Genomic DNA, 19,161 nt, shown 5'->3' on the forward strand with positions numbered 1-19,161 from the left:
TTTTTCCCCTTACCCATCCGATAAAATTTTGAGATAGCAATTTTGTTAAAAATAGTTCAAACATCAGATAATAAAAACTCCGAGGTTGACACAAACCCATTTTTTCACTTTGATATTGTTACTTTGATATCAGTTTTGATACTTTGATGAATATTTGATTTTTTTTAAAAAGTTTGATTTTGAAATAAGGAATTTTTGAAAACTTAAAAATTTTTCGCAATCAAAAACGAACAAAAGTTAATTTAAAAAAAAAACTTCCCGAAAAATAAGTTTTTTCAAAGAAAAGTAAAGACCATTTTAAACTTAAGCTTAGCAGATACAAATACCTTTTAAAATTCAAACTCAAAACGACCAGAAACTACTATTAAAGAATAAAAAAAGCTCAAAACGAAGAGAAATTAAATATAAATAAAAAATCATAGCAAAACATACAACAAGTAATAATATAAATGAATAAATAGATCTTAAAGCGAGTAATGCTTAGATTGAATATGAAAATCAAGCTTAAGAGGAAAAAATATTTTCCTATTGAAGTACAAATGAAACTTAAAATGAACAGAAATTAAATAAACAATCAATGCAAACAAACATACAGTAGATATTAATGTAAATTAACAAATAAATCTTAAAAAGAGTGAAATTTAAATTAAATATGCAAATCAAGCTTGAAACGAACAATAATCACCACAAACAGGAGTCTGGGTATGACCTCCTTCTCTCACTGTAAAAGTCTAAAACCTACGGCGTCATTGGCGCTTTACTGAAAACTATATGCGTCTTGAACAGTCTTGGAAAGTATAAACAACATCAAACTGAATATTTATGAATAATGATATTAATTGTTGAAAGATCCGTCAGTTCCAGAATTTATTTCACTTTAATTTTATTTTTGTTTCCAATGCTGTAAGAACTGGACAAGGACATATTTGTAATATAATTCGTGTTCAGTTGAGCGCCAATGACGCAGTAGGCTTTTGGTTTTTATTTACAGTTAGAAAAGGAGGCAGTATCCAAACACTTGTTTGTAGTGAAACTGTATTTCTCATGTTTTTTCTACATTTAATCATTCTATCCAGTCCATGTTTTCTTCCTTATTGCATAATTCTGTTCCTCGTGTTCTTCGGCAAGTCCATATATTTTTAATATCTAGTGGTGATATCTATCGGGCTTTTAAGAGTGTTAAGAAATCAAGTGCTCCTGATATGGATGGTCTGTGCTATAATCATTTCACCATTAAGTGTCCATTATTGTTAACACACATTCAGCTCCTATTCCAGATGTGTTTAGCCCAGTTGTTAGTTCCAGATAGTTTTCTTTCGGGAATCGTAACATCAGTTTTGAAAAAGGGAAAGGACGCAGATCAGTGTTACCGTTATCGAACAATTATAGTGTCCTGCTTCTTGAGCAAGCTGTTCGAGTATGTCGTATTGCCTGAAGTTTTGACTAAATGTGATTTTTCTGTTTATCAAGTTGGGTTCAGAGCCGGTTTTGGTTGTTCTCAAGCCCATCTAATACTTGGTCAGTTGATAGTCTCGGTAAAAATGCAAAAAAGGCCAATTTATTTTTTCTCGGGCACTTTTTTTTATTTTTTCTCGGTTGATATCTCGGGCACTTTTCACAGCGTTGTACATTCGCAAGCGCTTCACTGCTTAGTTAAAGCAGGAGTTAATCTTCCGTAGTAAAAGCTCTTCAATATTGGTATTCAAATTCGTTAGTTTGGTTAAAATAGATGTATGATATATCTGAGCCTATCTCAGTAAAGATGGGAGTCAGACAAGGTGGTGTGCTGTTTCCATATATTTTTAAAACTGCGCTTGCGGACTGTTTGCGGATGCTGTCTCCTACTGTGTTTTTAGAAAATACTGCTGTTAGTCACATTGCCTATGCTGATGATGTTCTGCTAGTTAGTCATACTAGGTCAGGCTTCACAAAGAACCTAAATGTTCTAATTAATGCTTTGAGTATGATTGGGCTTTCTGTAAATGTGTAAGGTTGCCCCTCCTTGCAGGGCTAATAAATTTGGTAGCGTTATATAAACTGAGGCGTTGGGTAAGAATCGGTACTCAGAATTCAGTGACAACTGATTTTATTTATAATATAAGATAAAATGAAAAATATTCCAATTCTATCTATGTTGCCTATTTCCAAATCTCTTCTATGGTCAAATGATCTACTTGTTCAAATCCACCCATGTAAACCGAAAAGAAAAAGATTAAGTGAATCCTAAGCTAACGAATGTTTCAACTTAAAGGGGTTACACTTGAACAGCTAGTCAAGGCTTGAGTTCTGGGTTATAAAAATCCTTTAGTTCAAGCTATTTTTGAGCTAAGCTAAGAATAACCGTACTTGCTTTTAATTCCAATTTTCATTAACCCAAACCAAGAGATTCTTTTATTATTTCTTGATAAGATTGTGTATTCCTTTGACCTTTATTAAGCTTTAATTTTAGCAGGGAAACTTAATTGAAAATATCTGGACATAAAGGTTTAGAAATTCTTAAGCTGGTAATATTGTTCCCTTTTCCCCTAAACCTACCTGTATAAACATTAAGGTCACCTTTGTATAAACAAGCAGTACGGGGTTAACGATATGAAAGAATGATTAAAAAGGGAACGGTGTTCCTCTTCGTATAAACGTCTGAGGATTGCACAAGGGGGGGGGGGGGTAATTAATGTTATTGTCCGATAATTACAATTTTCGGATATAAGGTCTTTATAAATTCAAGCTAAGTCTCAAGGGACTCTAGGCTGAAAAGGGGAAGCCCAAATGGCTCTGCTCTTTCTCTTCTTGGTTGAGGTTTTCTTTCCTTCTTAAACTATCAGTTATTCAAAGCTTAAATTTCTGGGAAGAAATTTAATTTGGCTTATTCTAACCTTAAAAAAAATGCTGTTTTGTCCAAATGGCTCAAGTCCTGACTAGATGGGAATACTAATGAAACTATAAGTCCCAAAATCATCAATTTCTCTTATATACGTATTAAAATTATTTCCAAGTGACAGAAGCCTTTTAGATGATTTTCTTCTTATTTTAACCTTTATCTTCAAAGTTTTATCCCCAAGGAGAATTTCAGACAGACAGTGGTAGCTTATCGTTATTACAAAGTAAACACTTACTCTTTGTTCGGTTTCCAAAAAAAGACTACCGTGTTTCCGAGGCAAAACTACCTCCATTTGCCTCTCCTCCATAAGTTATATTCTTTTTGCTACTTGATCCGTTTAGCGACCTTCTCTCCCGCCTAGCCAATCAACCACCTCTTGTTAAAAGTAGTTTCTTTCCAGTCTTTCAAGGACTTGCAAAACTGGTCTAAAATAGGGCTTTACATATCACGGGTTCAAAGTTCGTTTGATTCTTGGACAAAGAGTGTCACTAAAAGATTTATGGTTAGTTACGCAAAGAGAAGTTATTTCAAATTCAAGCTAATTTGAAATTGTCGCTATATTTCTGGTCTATGAAGCTAAAGAGCAATTCCAAGCTTTAATAAAATTGAGTTACGAAATTTACACAAAATAAGGCCTCCTTACAATCTCCCCCACTTAAAATCTTAGTATAATTTTTGTTTTGAAAAGGAATAAACAAAAGGAAACACAAATTTACTAAGATCTAGTGTAACTCAATTTCTCCTTATACTACTTCTAAATTGAATCCCTGAGACTTTTGGTCTCTATAACCTGTATATAAATTTCTTAATTTTCTGAATATCAGTCCTACTAAAAGAAATCCTATTATATATATAAAGAGTGTAAAAATTTTATACGTGATGTCCAATATGTTGTTACATCTTTCCTTTTCTTCTTGTAAGGAAACTCGCATTTGCCTCACTTCATCTAGGCCAATGGTTGAAATAAACCTATTCTAAAAGTAAATAAGAGTTAAATATTCAGTTTTGTCTTCCTAATGTAGTAGAACTTATGCAAAGTTCTCAGCCGGAATTCTTATGAGCTCATGCAGATATTTTTAATCTACGGGTTGTTTTGTTTGTTGTTTCGTGGCATCCGAAATCAAACCCCTGCTCTTGTGTTGCTAAGCACAGATAAATCGACTCTTTGATTACTTTAAGTTTAAAATTGAGCACATCTTTAATAAAAGGAAGATATATTAATTGACCTCTACGAATAGCTAAATGCTATTTTCTTATTTGGGCCTTTTCAAACTTTATTCACAATTTTTTTTTTCAAATTATAATTGAATACTCGAAAGAGTATTTAAAGGTGCCAAAAGGTCTAGTAACAATGAAAGACTTGAAAAATCAAAGACAAATACATTCTACGATGAAAGGAAAAAAAAATCTGTACCCGTTCTCTATTTTTAAACAAATTACGAGTTATGAAAATTTCGAACCTTTCGAATATTCTGAATTCATCTCCTTTGTTGAAGACAGAAATCACAAATTATTACTATTTTAAGTTATTGTATGGCTGTATTATAAGAAGTCTCTTATATAATTTCTATAATTCTTATCCTTTATTTGACGGATATTTTAAATCCTATCGGCGGTGCCTTTTATATTCAGCAATATTCTGAATCCTATGGGCAATGCGATTTAGTTTTAACATTGTTCCTTAGATGGTCCTACTACTATATTTTTACTAATGTGCATTGGTCACCATTCGCGCTAAGTCACATTTTTCCTGTGGTATCACTTGACCGAATGTGAAAAGGTCATAAGGGAAAATATTATCCCTAAAGAGTGGGGTAACTAACGCTAACTTTAACTCTTCTCAAACAGAGTTCATAATTCTTTACTGCCTTTTTTATTTGGATAGAACCTTTTGTCATTTCTTTGTTTATCTTTTTAAGTTGTCTTATATTTACTAACCGTCGTTTATAAGTTTTCAACTGGTGTAACAAAAAGACGTTTTTATATAATTCCGTTAACACTAGATAGGTTCTCCTATAAGAATAATTTTCTGATGAACATTATTGAATGACTCTTTTTTTCTCTTTTTTTTTATAAATATTTGTCGGCTGACAAATACCTATTGAACGAGATTATATATTCATTCATATTTAGAACAAAACTCCTCTCAATCATCCGTGCTAGTGACTCCTGTTTCATAGTCCTAGTCTTTCCGTGCTAGTGACCTTCATAGTCCTAGTCTTGTCCGTGCTAGTGACTCCTGTTTCATAGTCCTAGTCTTTCCGTGCTAGTGACCTTCATAGTCCTAGTCTTGTCTGTGCTAGTGACTCATGTTTCATAGTCCTAGTCTTTCCGTGTAGTGACCTTCATAGTCCTAGTCTTTCCGTGCTAGTGATTCCTGTTTCTGTTCCCACTAGCCGGTGAGTTGTCGCACTGGCCGGGTAGTGGTCGCTCTAGTCGGTTTCAGTTTGCACTGTTCTGTGTCTGTCTCCACTATCCTATGCCGGTTCACACTAGCCTGTGACTGTTTCCACTAGACAGTTTCTGTTCACAATAATCTGCTTTCTGTTCCCACTAGCCTGATTTCTGCTATTAGTGGTAAAGTCTCTCCACTTAAAGATTTTACATTTCGGGAGGATGGTCTGAGGCGTCTACGAACCTCTACTGGGAATTTTGGAATATTTCCTCCTTTAATCAGCTTGCTTTGGCAGCCCGCTATCTACAAAACATTTGACAATATTTTGGTCTGCTATTTTAGCAGTCCACATAAATGGGAAAGAACTTGGTTCAGTCTTATTTTCCTGTAACGCACTAAAACAAATATCTTCATGTTGTTTAGAGGGAGGGTTCGTGATTTTATTTTCAGGCTTGGGACGTACCTCCTCTAAGTCCTGGCCTGGTTAGTTTTTTTTCAATAGGATTTGGTGCCATACATTTGTCTGCACTATGCCCGAATTCTCAGCACCTTATACATGCTAGACTTTGTCAACAATCTTTACGATAATTTGTACCTGGTTTTCCACAATTCGTACACTAGTTGGGACTTTGCAATCCATATCTTTCATGTGTCCACAGTTCAAACATTTCTTTGGGTTATTTCTTATAGTTGCCCTTGTTTTTATATTCTACTCTGTGGTTAACTCTAGGTTCTTTAGCGGAATTTCTGTCTCTTGAGTCTACTACTGCTGCTCCCAGGGACATATCTGGGGAATCCCTATATATTATATTTATTGCTTCGAATCTTTTTGCAAGTTTTAATAATTCATCTTGGTCGTCCGAGGCCTTAGATTGTTCTAATACTCTCCTTCCAATGGAAGAGAGGATGCCACCCTTAAAAATACTCATCTTAATGTCGTTTGCTCTTATACCAGGAGAATTTTTTGCATAATCTATCGCCTTTCCCCTGATCCGGGAGTAAAATTGGTGTACTAACTCAGATGGCCTTTGTTTTTCAGAGAGCAGCTCTTGTAGTTTTTGTGCAGCTGGTTTTTAATGTAAAATGGCTTCTTACAGTATTTTTTCTAAATGGTCTAAATCTCTTATTTTGGGAATATCTGAACTTGTTGCGAATCTTTGTATCTCTCCTCTTGTATAACAGATAGCTTGATTTATCATAGCAATATCATCTTTCCCTAAACTCCTCTGTATTTGTTGAAGCGCGATAATCCATGAATGGATTTCATTTGGATATGTTAGTAACGAGATGGGGGGCACTTGCCCCACAAATAGGTTTTGAAGCCGGTTTGTGACTGGAGCGTCTCCATATTGCTCCTGCTAGAGCGTTTATTTTAGACTTGTGCGTTCTCCTCTACTCTTATTCTCTCCTCTTGCGCTTGTCGTAGTACAATTTCTAATTCTTTAATTTTGTTTCCATTGGAACTCATGATGGATTCTATTCCTTATCAATTCTTAATCGTTGGAAACGTTTTGATTCCTTATAGTGCTTTTAAGTCGCTAAAATGGGTCTAGCTTATAAATTGTGTGAGAATTTTCTCAGTACCTGGTTTAAATTTACCCTCAAGTTTAGTATTATAATTACACACTCTTGAGGATGATTGATCTATGACCCTATTTAGGTAAACTGCAGACGCGTGATACTAAAACTTGTAGCAAAGAGAAAGAGAAGGAGAAGAACGAAAGAATCCTAGGAAGATAAAAGATAAAAATCTGTCTAAGATTCCCCCTTAGGTTTAAATATCGCTTGATGGACACTTTTTCAAACTACACTGTTCTTGATAGGATTGGAAACGGAATACACACAATCTTGTGAAGAACCGCGGAATGAATTTTACTAAATTTCGTGAATTCACTTCATCTTCACCCGCTTAGACGCAAGTTAAACCGGACCTGAGTACCTCTGCGACCAGTTGTAAGGTTGCCCCTACTTGAAGGGCTTATAAATTTGGTAGCGTGATACAAACTGAGGCGTTGGGTAAGAATTGGTACTCAGAATTCAGTGACAACTGATTTTATTTATAAAATAAGATAAAATGAAAAATATTCCAATTCTATCTATGTTGACTATTTCCAAATCTCTTCTAAGGTCAAATGATCTACTTGTTCAAATCCACCAATGTAAACCAAAAAGAAAAAGATTAATTTAATCCTAAGCTAGCGAATGTTTCAGCTTAAAGGGGTTACACTTGAACAGCTAGTCAAGGCTTGAGTTCTGGGTTATAAAAATCCTTTAGTTCAAGCTATTTTTGAGCTAAGCTAAGAATAACCGTACTTGCTTTTAATTCCAATTTTCATTAACCCAAACCAAGAGACTCTTTTATTATTTGTTGATAGGATTGTGTATTCCTTTGACCTTTATTAAGCTTTAATTTTAGCAGGGAAACTTAATTGAAAATATCTGAACATAAAGGTTTAGAAATTCTTAAGCTGGTAATATTGTTCCCCTTTTTCCCTTAACCTGCTTGTATAAAAATTGAGGTTACCTTTGTATAAACATGCAGTACGGGATTAACGAAATGAAAGAGTGATTAAAAAGGGGAACGGTGTGTTCATCTTCGTATAAACGTCTGAAGATTGCACAAAGGGGGGGGGGGGGTTAAGCAATGTCATTGTCCGAAAATTACAATTTTCCGATATACGGTCCTTATAAATTAACGCTAAGTCTCAAGGGACTCAAGGCTGAAAAGGGGAAGCCCAAATGGCTCTCCTAGCTTTCTCTTCTTGGTTGAGGTTTTCTTTCCTCCTTAAACTCTCAGTTATTCAAAGCTTAAATTTCTGGGAAGAAATTTAATTTGGCTTATTCTAACCTTAAAAAAATGCTGTTTTGTCCAAATGGCTCAAGTCCTTGTTTAGATGGAAATACGAATGAAACTATAAGTCCCAAAATCATCAATTTCTCTTATATACGTATTAAATTATCTCCAAGTGACAGAAAGCCTCTTAGAGGTTTATCTTCTTATTTTAACCTTTATCTTCAAACTTTTATCCCCAAGGAGAATTTCAGACAGACAGTGGTAGCTTGTCGTTATTACAAAGTAAACACTTACTCTTTGTTCGGTTTCCAAAAAAAGACTACCGTGTTTCCGAGGCAAAACTCCCCCATTTGTCTCTCATCCATAAGTTATATTCTTTTTGCTACTTGATCCGTTTAGCGACCTTCCCTCCCTCCTAGCCAATCAACCACCTTTTGTCAAAAGTAGTTTCTTTTCCAGTCTTTCAAGGACTTGCAAAACTGGTCTAAATTTAGGTCTTAACATATCACGGGTTCAAAGTTCGTTTGATTCTTGGACAAAGAGTGTCACTTCAAGATTTATGGCTAGTTACGCAAAGAGAAGTTATTTCAAATTCAAGCTAATTTGAAATTGTCGCTATTTTCTGATCTATGAAGCTAAAGGCAATTCCAAGCTTTAATAAAATTGAGTTACGAAATTTACACAAAATAAGGCCTCCTTACAAATGCTTCAAAATACGAGTTTCTGTGTTTTTATACTTGTAACCCTGCTCCTTCTTTACATGTGGGTACAAGGCTACTCAAGTGTGTCTCAAAGTTGAAATGGCTTGGGATTACTTTTTCTGATACACTTTTGACTACATGCTCGTCTCTAGTTACTAGTTCTCTGCAGTGTATTCGATTCTCATATGGTAAAGTATCGCCTAATAGAGGGAGGTATAGCCACCGAGAATTGTGTAAACTTTACCATAGTTTTGTTCTCCTGCAATTCTTTTTCTTTCCGGTTTGCAGCTTCTAATGCGCAAAAAAGATTGTCTTCAGCTAAGGAGGGGCTATTTTAAATATTGTATATTCCTGCTATATTTGCCAAGGTGGTACAGAAATCACAAGATTATTTCTCATTTTGGACTTATCGACCCTCTAGTGCTGCTTGACAACATCGCTAAGGATCTGAGCACCAATACTCAAAGGCAGATATGTGCCAGTGACCCCCTCACTTAATTTTTTCCAGATTAGTGATTCTAAGGATAAGGTTAAGTTATTTATGTTGTGTTATCCTTATTATTTACTTGTGGATAATATTATTTATTTTTTTATTTTTTTACTCCTTATTTATATTATATTGCGGGTTACAAATAAACTTACTTACTTACTTACTTACTATATTTGTCTTTAACAAGTTTAAAAAGAGCTAATAAATTAAACTAAATATTTGATGTATATATATATATATTCATTGCTGAAAGCTCATCAGTTCAAAATGTTACTATAATTTTAATGTTTATTTTCAATATTAAGTACAAAAGAAAATATTTGTCATAAAATTGGTTTTCAGTAACGAGCCAATGACGCAGTAGGTTTTAGACTTTAACAGTGAGAGAAGGAGGTCATACCCAAACTCTTGTTTGTGGTGATTTTTTTTTTATTTCAAGCTTGATTTTCATATTCAATTTATGTTTCACTCGTCTTAAGATTTATTAATTTACAAATTACATTTATTAATTTACACTAATATATATTGTATGCTTGTTTGCATTGATTGTTTATTTAATGTCTGTTCGTTTTAAGTTTCGTTTGTACTTCAACAGGAAAATATTTTTTTTCGGCTTAAGCTTGATTTTCATATTCAATCTAAGCATTACTTGCTTTAAGATTTGTTTATTCATTTATATTATTACTTGTTGTATGTTTTTGCTATTATTGTTTATTTAGTTTCTGTTCGTTTTGGGTTTTATTTATTCTTTAATAGTAATTTCTGGTCGTTTTGAGTTTGAATATTAAAAGGTATTAGTATCTGCTGAGCTCAAGTTTAAAATGGCCTTTACTTTTCTTTGAAAACTTGTTTGTCGGAAAGTTTTTTTTAATTAATTTTAAACAATGCCAAGGGGGCTAAAAAAAATTCCTATCCTTGTATTTTACACCAGATGAATACAATGAAATCATTGGTGCTAAGCAGGAGAGTAGTATTTCTGATGTTATTGTGGGAAATGTGGTTAGTAGCTGGTTTCGAAGTGAATCAGGAGCTAACAAGGGCTGTGGTTGATCCCCATTTATATGGATCATTTATTTAGACTTAGTCTTAAGAAGTACGACAAAGACTGCGGGAGGCAATGAAACCATATGGGAAAGTTAAATTCTCCTAGACTTAGACTAAGCTAATATTTTAAGTCTCCTAGATTTAAATATCTGAAAAATCAATGATTATTTGTAGGTTTTTGTTAGTTCAGGTGCAACAGATATCTTTAAACATCATGTTAAGAGAACTGAGTCACTTAATCTGGTAATAGAGGAAGGTTAAAAAGTCATTTTGGGTATCAACAAGATCGATCAAGTGGATAGTTTCTCTTACTTACGTACGTTAGTATTATTAGTGAACCTAGTGAGTGCAATTAAGACGTGAAATTTAGGATAATCGAGGATTAGGGTGTTTTTTTTACAGCTGAAAAAAAAGTTGGGAGGATAGAAAGCTGTAGCAACGATCCAAGCTTAGAAAATTACAAGGTACATGAAGGACAATGGTCACGTAGAGTTTTGAAATGAGGTCACTCCAAGAAATGCAAGAGAATTTTTACAAAGTTTTCGAGAGGAACTGTCTACGGATTCTTTTAGGTACCTGTCTGACTGACCATATTTCTAACCATAATCTGGACAAGAGATGTGGTTGTTTTCTGATTTCTAGGGTTGTAATCAGAAAAAGCTTGGGATGGCTAGGACACAATGTTTGGGTGAAGAATGACATATTACCAAAGAGTGTCTTTTTTGGTGAGCCATTTTGGGCCAAACAAAAAGAAGGTTATCCCTTAATGGGGTAAGAGAATGATCGAAGGAATGGTTTAATGGAAAATTGGTCTTCCTAAGCGGGGGCGGAATGTAATGAGGGAGGCTTTGGATATATTGAGATAGAGGAGCAGCGTGTGTAGCTGTAATGTCCTCAGGCGGCTTGGTACTGCTGTGAGTTGTTAGTAGTAGTAGCACGCTCGAAGTCGGATTGGCTCGTGATGCTTGAATATTTGATGATTTTAGATGTTCTTATATAGTAGGTAAGGGTCATAATTCTTAATGCCGTGAGTCTTTCATGATAAGTGAGGATTCTCATTCTGTATAGCATTTTGGAGGCACGCTGCTGGACACTTTGAAGGAATTCCGTATCTCCCTTTAAGTAAGGAGAGGCCAGTGGCATACCAAACTTATGTGCTTGGCGCACCTTGGATGTGTAAAGCTTTTTTATAATGTTTTAGTTTCGTCTGGCAAACTTTCATTAGATGGTACCAAGAAGTTTACTTTTATTTGCAACAGCTGAGAGGGTATAATGATAAAAATTCAGTTCGGAATTGACTCTAACAAACAAAATTACGCTTCTCCTCTGTTGATGTTAGCTTAGAGTGATTGCCGAGTCAGGGCTGAGCAATGAGTATTGGTGCTTGTAACTACTTGGCCAAAGGTGGGGCACCTTACATTTTTCAGCATTGTACTCTAGACTCTATTTTTCTGGCTATTGTGCAAGGTTATTCATGTCTTCCTGCAGGTAGGCTCACACTTCAGCAGCACTATCCACCCCTGTGTAGGGAGCCCTTATTTTCCTGTAAATTTGGTAACTCAATGTCAGTAAAAGTTGGAATCCCCTTTGCTCCAACAGTTCAGAAGTAAACCGACTATTTCAAATTAGCTTAATTGCGAAAATACATCCTCTTTGTATATACAGTCATAAATGTTACATAATAAAGTCATGAATCTTACTGATAGTTGAGGTAACCCTGTAGTCCTCTGTGATTAATTAAAGGATGCGTGATCCAATTAAAATTGATCAGAGGCGGAAAATACCCGCGTAAATAACTTAATCCTCTTATTAGATTTTATTCTATTTGGTGATTGGTTTCATAGTTCAGTTAGTATATATCAATTAGTCAAGGTTCGAGCCATTTAAACCAAAGACAGCATTTTAAAGGTTGAAATAACCTAAAATTAATTTCTTCCCGGAAACTTAAACTTGTGAAAGAAGCTTCAAATAACCGAACTTTTAGGAAGGGGGGGGGGACCCTGAACAAGTAGTCAACATTAGGAGAGCCTTTGTGCCTCCCTTTTCCAACCTAGTGTAATTGGAACTTCGCCTGGTATTTATCAAAATCTTACACCCAGAAAATTCGAACTACCTGGACAATAACATTGCTTAGCTCCTAATAGATTCTCTAACGTGTATACGGAAGAGAATCTTATTCCCCTTTTAGTCGTTCTTTCATTTTGCTAATCCCGCACCGGCTGTTTATACAAAGTTGGCCTCGCTGTTTATACAAAGGGGCTAGGGGAAAGGGGAATAATATTGTCAAACTAAGAATTTCAAGTCCTTTCTGTCTAGATAAACTCAATCAAGGGTTTTCCCTGTTGAAGCTAAAGTTTATTAAAGGTCCAAGGAACACTAATTGTCTTACAAGATATAATTATAGGAAACCTTGGTTTGGGTTAAAATGATAAATTAGTCTCTAATCAAGTATGGTTATTCCGAGTTTTGGCTCACATTAGCAGTAATAATTTGAACTAAAGGATTTTAATTTGAACTAAAGGATTTTAATAATAAATTTAGTGGTCACTGGATTTTTGAGTACTGATTCTTACCAAACGCCTCAGTTTTATCACGCCACCACTTTTAGTCCTAAGAAGTAGGGCAATCTTACACCTGCAGGCCTGGAGTCGACACTGTAAAAGATTATTCTATTCTTGTGCAATCAGGGACATCTCTAGTATAACTTTTAAGCAGCATCAGGCCAAATCAAGTGCCCTGAGGTACTTCATTCTTAAGTGACTTGGGGTTTGAATAAACTTGTGGACCATCTGAGGCTTAAACAGCTACAGCCGGAATTCTATTGGTCCATAAGGCTGTGACCCAAACGATAGCTTCTTCATTTAATTGCAGATATTGCAATTTAATCTTCAGTGTCATACATGGGTTTCTCTAAAATATATTTGTCTGATCTATGAGTTAGGGGTCAGCTAAGATCCCTTAATCTGTGAATGGGTAATGTCTTTGCAGGCATCAAGCAAGCTTAAGTCTTTTGACCTGCCCTTCACAAAAAACCTGTTGACAGATGAGTAAGGAGCTGTAGATCGTCACGTAATGTACGATCATATTGTTTACCAAGCCTTTCAAAAATTTTTAAGGATAAGAGGTCAGACTGAGAGGTCTCTAGTTTTTGGTATTTATATACACAGGATTGACATAAGCAGTCGGCCAATATTTGGGTACTGTGAAAATATTCATCGATATATGAAAGATCCTAGTTAATGGGGGAGGCTATCAGTCATTGAGTCAATGAGGTATTAGGAAACGAAAAATAATTTTGGAAGATGCATCACAAAATATAGACGGTCACAGATATAGAAACACTCATGCTAAGAAAACTGGCTCAACAAGAGCAAACATCCAAAAGTTTCGGGGTCTCGTATTGAATTGCATAAAACTGAAGTCAACTTCTTTCGGGAAAAACGGTCAATCAACGTCAAACAGAAGCCTGTATTATAAAGGAACTGTTAGAAATGTAAAGAAAAGTGTCAGGTCTTTCAAAAGCCAATATATTATCGGAAAAGCTAAACAAGAAGAAGAAGCAAAGAGCCATCGAAACTATAATATGGGTTACTACAGAAATGGTAGACAATAAAATTTCATATGAACACCCAATAAAAGATAAAGAAGGAAAGATCTTGGCAGACATAGAAAAATAAAATGAGTGATGGGTTAGTTGTTTCGAAACTCTCCTAATCACCTTTTACCCACAGTCCCGCCTTATATACCAGACAAGCCTCTCTTAAATTTCATAACTAGTAAGTAGAAGCTGACACCCAGTGGGACATTCTCAGCAGCTAAAAAAAAAGAAAAAGGGCAGCCTGGTAAAGACCATAAGTCAGTAGAATTGATCAATTCCAATCGGTAAGGTATTTTGCGCATCTGCATATCCTTCCTCTCGCTCGTATGGCAGAACAACGGGCTCCCAAAATAAAAGAGAATAGGAACTACAGTACAAATTTTTCAAGAAATTTAAAAGCGAATGAGCACAAAACACTTCAGAAGCATCTAATTTCTCTTTTTCCTCGTGAAACTATTCTATACCCTAACAACAGGAAAGTCCGAGATACCGTTGGTTCTCACTAACCGTGGAGATCCGTCCAAACCAACTTTGTGCGGTATTCTCTTTAATCTACGCGAAATAATAGACATATAGAAATCATCAGATTCTTAAAATCGTCAGACTCTGTAAAGATTCTTGCAGCTCTATATCCATATTTTTGACACATAAGTGGACATGGTATCCTAATTACAGGAGATCTTCTCTGGGATGTTTGGCTTCACCGATCATGTCAGGCTCATAGAAGCAGTAAAGCAGAATAGAGTCATGGAAAATGGTAAGTAGTTAAGATTAAAAATTAACTGTCTGGAAATTGAAGTAATGTCAATCAATGGCTCAAGCAGGAAAAGACATTGAACAGGTAAAAAACTACAAGTACTAAGAAATTTCAGCAGTTTCTTCTAATGACTCTGAAAAACAGCAGTACACAAGTATAGCAAAAGTCACCGTGGCACTTAAAAGACTTCTAACTATCTATAAATATACGGTATACTAAAAGAATTTGTAACTCAAGATTTTCCGGAGCAATGTTACGCCTGTGTTGAGTTCCTCCATTTAATACTTACATTTCAGTTTTAAATGGGAAAAACACCTTATAACCTTTGAGAATAATTGTCTGACCCAGCTCCTAAATATAAACTGAAAATGTTATGTTACTAATGACAAGATTCTGATCAACAGAGGCAAACAGACATTGCCTCTGGAGCAAAACAATGGAGACGTTGCTTCCTTGAACATATCCTATAAAAACTATATCATAGAATTCTAGAAATGTTCCTTTGGATGGCATCCACTACCAAATAGACTAAAGGACACGCTAAATAGACAGTATGAACGTAACAGAAGAGCCAGAGCATGAGTCTCATCCCAGAGTAAGATAGGCTATTTGCTGACGTCCTGTGCACCTCTGCAAGAGCTACAGTTTAAGGTAAGTTGCCCTGCACTGATAAAATCTTTCTATCAAGGACTAACATAATTTGAGCATTAATAGAAGGCTACAGAGATTTTGATAAGTTTCATTGATAATTTCTGTTCAATTGAAGTTTAAGTACTCCTCTTTACTTCATTCAAAAAATTGTTGTTGTTTTTTAGCTTAAAATAGTTCAAGGTATTTAACTTTAAGTGCATGAACCAATTGTTTTTTTTTGCAAATCAAACATAAAATGACGTAATTTTTTTTATATTTAATGAACAAAAATCAGCCTGAAATTGCCAGCAATCAAGGCATCAATTGTTAACGATAGGAAGTAAGAAATGATTTTCGCTTTGTAAAATTTTGCTTTCAAAATGTTGTGTAGTATCATAGTAATTTGGTAGGCTTGGAAGTAATGACAACAATGATTCTTGTACAGGCAAGAGAGCAAGTCAAAATTAATTGAGGGGATAAAAACAACACAAACACAAAATTTCCAGTCCCATTTTGTTCTGCTTCTCAGTGTATCTATTTCAAAAAAAAAAACTTGAAACTTATAATTTTCACTTGCTATATCAAAAATTTATCATTCAGTATTTATCGGAGGAGTGATAACCTCTCGTTTCAAACCATAAACCATTTTGAATCATAAAATGCTGTGTAGAAGCTTTATAACAAGCCTAAAATATGCTTTTGCTCCTCATAGTTTACATTAAAGAGTAAAAGAGCATTATAAAAACACACAACACATACTATAAAACTTTAAAGAAGTTGTTGCTGAGCTGATAGTGTTCATGTAATATTCCCAGAAAAATCGTCTGGTGACAATATTGAAGGATACCTTAAAAACATACTTCAACTATTTGTTAAGATGTAACTTTCCTTGCTTACCGTTTCACATCAGTTTTTTCCAAAGATGATTTTAATCGGCAGAACTAGGGTTTGTCCTCAAGGTTTAGATTTGAGAAGTGCAAAATCAAAGATGTTTTGAACGTGAAATCCAAGTACACACGAAGTGACGATTATTTATATTTTTTTGTGGTCTGTAGGCACCAAAGACAAGAAGTGTATAATATGACAATAAGTATGTAGCATGACAATAGTTCTTGTCTGTGGTAAGCACCGACGGCTGTAGCGGCCGAAAATCGCCACTAGCATTCATGGTTCGTTTACACATTGCGGAAATCCGTCCGTTTCTGTTCGAACTATGGCTAAAATAATGCTGCGTTTTAAGGCAAAGATTTCAAATTATTGCAACAGCATGACCTATGTTCTTACCCTCTTCTGAAAACTGTTGAACAATAGTGACCCAAATGACACCGTTTTGTTTAGTTTTCTTATAGCCTGGGTGCGTAGGATCATAGAAGCTGGGTGTAGCCTTGAACCAAAGTTATAAGATCGCGTAGTTTTTGATAATCCATACTCATAATTTTATTCATTTAAAAATCTTGCTAAGATTCCGTCCTGATTTAACCAAGACGTTGCGGAAAGCTAGCGATTTTTTCTAGCACAAAAACGGACGGAATTTCCGCACGGATTGCTAATGGTTCGTTTACACATTGCGGAAATTCATGCGGATTTATGGTTCGTTTACACATTGCGGAAATTCATGCGGATTTAGTAATCCGTGCGAAAATTCCGTCCGTTTTTGTGCTAGAAAAAATCTCTAGCTTTCCGCAACGTTTTGGTCAAATCAGGACGGAATATTGGCAAGATTTTTAAATGAATAAAATCATGAGTATGGATTATCAAAAACTACACGACCTTGTAACTTTGGTTCAAGGCTACACCCGGCTTCTATGATCCTGCACGCCCAGGCTATAAGAAAACTAAGAAAAACGGTATCATTTGGCTCTATTGCTCAACAGGTTTCAGTAGAGGGTAAGAACATAGGTCATGCTGTTGCAATAATTTGAAATCTTTGCCTTAAAACGCAGCGTTATTTTAGCCATAGTTCGAACAGAAACGGACGGATTTCCGCATGAATTTCCGCAATGTGTAAACGAACCATTTGCAATCCATGCGGAAATTCCGTCCGTTTTCGTGCTAGAAAAAATATTTAGCTTTCCGCAGCGTTTTGGTCAAATCAGGAACTTGGCAAGATTTTTAAATGAATCAAATCATGAACATGGATTATCAAAAACTACACGATCTTATAACTTTAGTTCAAGGCTACCTCACCTTCTATGATCCTGTGCACCCAGGCTATAAGAAAACTAAGAAAAACGGTGTCATTTGGCTCTCTAATGCTCAACAGCTTTCAGAAGAGGGTAAGAACATAGGTCATTCTGTTGAAATAATTTGAAATCTTTGCCTTAAAACGCAGCGTTATTTTAGCCATATGACTCGTTTACACATTGCGGAAATTCATGCGGATTTATGGTTCGTTTACACAATGCGGAAATTCATTCGGATTTAGCAATCCGTGCGGAAATTCCGTCCGTTTTTGTGCTAGAAAAAATCTCTAGCTTTCCGCAACGTTTTGGTCAAATCAGGACGGAATCTTGGCAAGATTTTTAAATGAATAAAATCATGAGTATGGATTATCAAAGCTACACGATCTTATAACTTTGATTCAAGGCTACACCCAGCTTCTATGATCCTGCGCACCCAGGCTATAAGAAAACTAAGAAAAACGGTGTCATTTGGCTCTCTATTGTTCAACAACTTTCAGAAGAGGGTAAGAACAGAGGTATAGCTGTTGCAATAATTTGAAATCTTTGCCTGAAAACGCAGCGTTATTTTAGCCATAGTTCGAACAGATACGGACGGATTTCCGCACGGATTTCCACAATGTGTAAACAAACCATTAGCAGTCTGTGCGGAAATTCCGTCCGTTTTTGTGCTAGAAAAAATCTCTAGCTTTCCGCAACATTTTGGTCAAATCAGGACGGAATCTTGGCAAGATTTTTAAATGAATAAAATCATGAGTATGCATTATCAAAAACTACACGATCTTGTAGCTTTGGCTCAAGGCTACACCCGGCTTCTATGATCCTGCGCACCCAGGCTATAAGAAAACTAAGAAAAACGGTGTCATTTGGCTCTATTGCTCAACAGCTTACAGAAGAGGGTAAGAACAAAGGTCATGCTGTTGCAATAATTTGAAATCTTTGCCTTCAAACGCAGCGTTATTTTAGCCATAGTTCGAACGGAAACGGACGGATTTCCGCTTGGATTTCCGCAATGTGTAAACGGACCATCAGCTGAACTGACGATTAGCATTCAGCTAAATAAAAGCACGCGATAAATTCAAAAACATTGAATGGGACTGAATTGCTTGCTACTTGGTGCCATTTTGTGGGGAATATCAGACCCCTTGTTGAAAAGTTCTTTAGTAAAGCATAGTTCAAAAAGCTATTTTAGCTACCTAAATTTAAAAGCAAGTATCGTTTCTCTCTGAAGTTTTCTTTCAGTCTGGACTAAAGAAAAATTCTTTACAAGCTCAGTCTGGGGAAAACCAGAGATTGTCAAAGGCCATTACCTTAAATCGCATTTGCTAGCGATATGAATAAAGCCAGTGTCTATTAGTTAATGTTGGTAGGGATACAGGGCCACACAAATTGAATGACCAAAATTGTGAAATTCTAGTTTATGGGGTTTTTTTTATAGGCTAGGCTATCTTAGAAACTAACTGAGCTACATGGATACAACTCTCAAACATGAGTTCATTGCGTCACTGATCTTTTAGAAAGGGGTTTTGTAGCACCTACCCCCCTCCTTCTCTCTCCAAAGAGCATAAACCTTTGATAACCTTTTATAGGCTAATCTTTATGTTATAAAAGTGAAATTCTACAAAATAGATTATCAGTTTGAAGAAGGCTCAAGAAAAGTGTTTTAAGCCTGACACCTTGCTCAATCCAAATTT

At 35.4% G+C, this 19,161-nt stretch overlaps 1 protein-coding gene across 3 annotated transcripts in view; it reads left to right on the forward strand.

The window, feature by feature from the left end:
* LOC148947002 (uncharacterized) overlaps positions 1 to 19,161 on the forward strand; it is a 66,120-nt gene that overhangs the window by 8,564 nt on the left and 38,395 nt on the right. Inside the window, exon 1 of one of the 3 annotated variants that reach the window (XM_089096806.1) lies at positions 18,540 to 18,675. The exons of the other annotated variants lie outside the window; for them this stretch is intronic. The gene's annotated coding sequence lies outside the window, so the exon portion shown is untranslated. Of the gene's footprint in view, positions 1 to 18,539; positions 18,676 to 19,161 lie in introns of those variants that run through there. 3 annotated transcript variants of the gene reach the window in all.

This window comes from Artemia sp. Qi Xiang Cuo, chromosome 11 (genome assembly GCF_049724085.1).
Source record: "Artemia sp. Qi Xiang Cuo chromosome 11, ASM4972408v1, whole genome shotgun sequence".
Taxonomy (NCBI): domain Eukaryota; kingdom Metazoa; phylum Arthropoda; class Branchiopoda; order Anostraca; family Artemiidae; genus Artemia; species Artemia sp. Qi Xiang Cuo.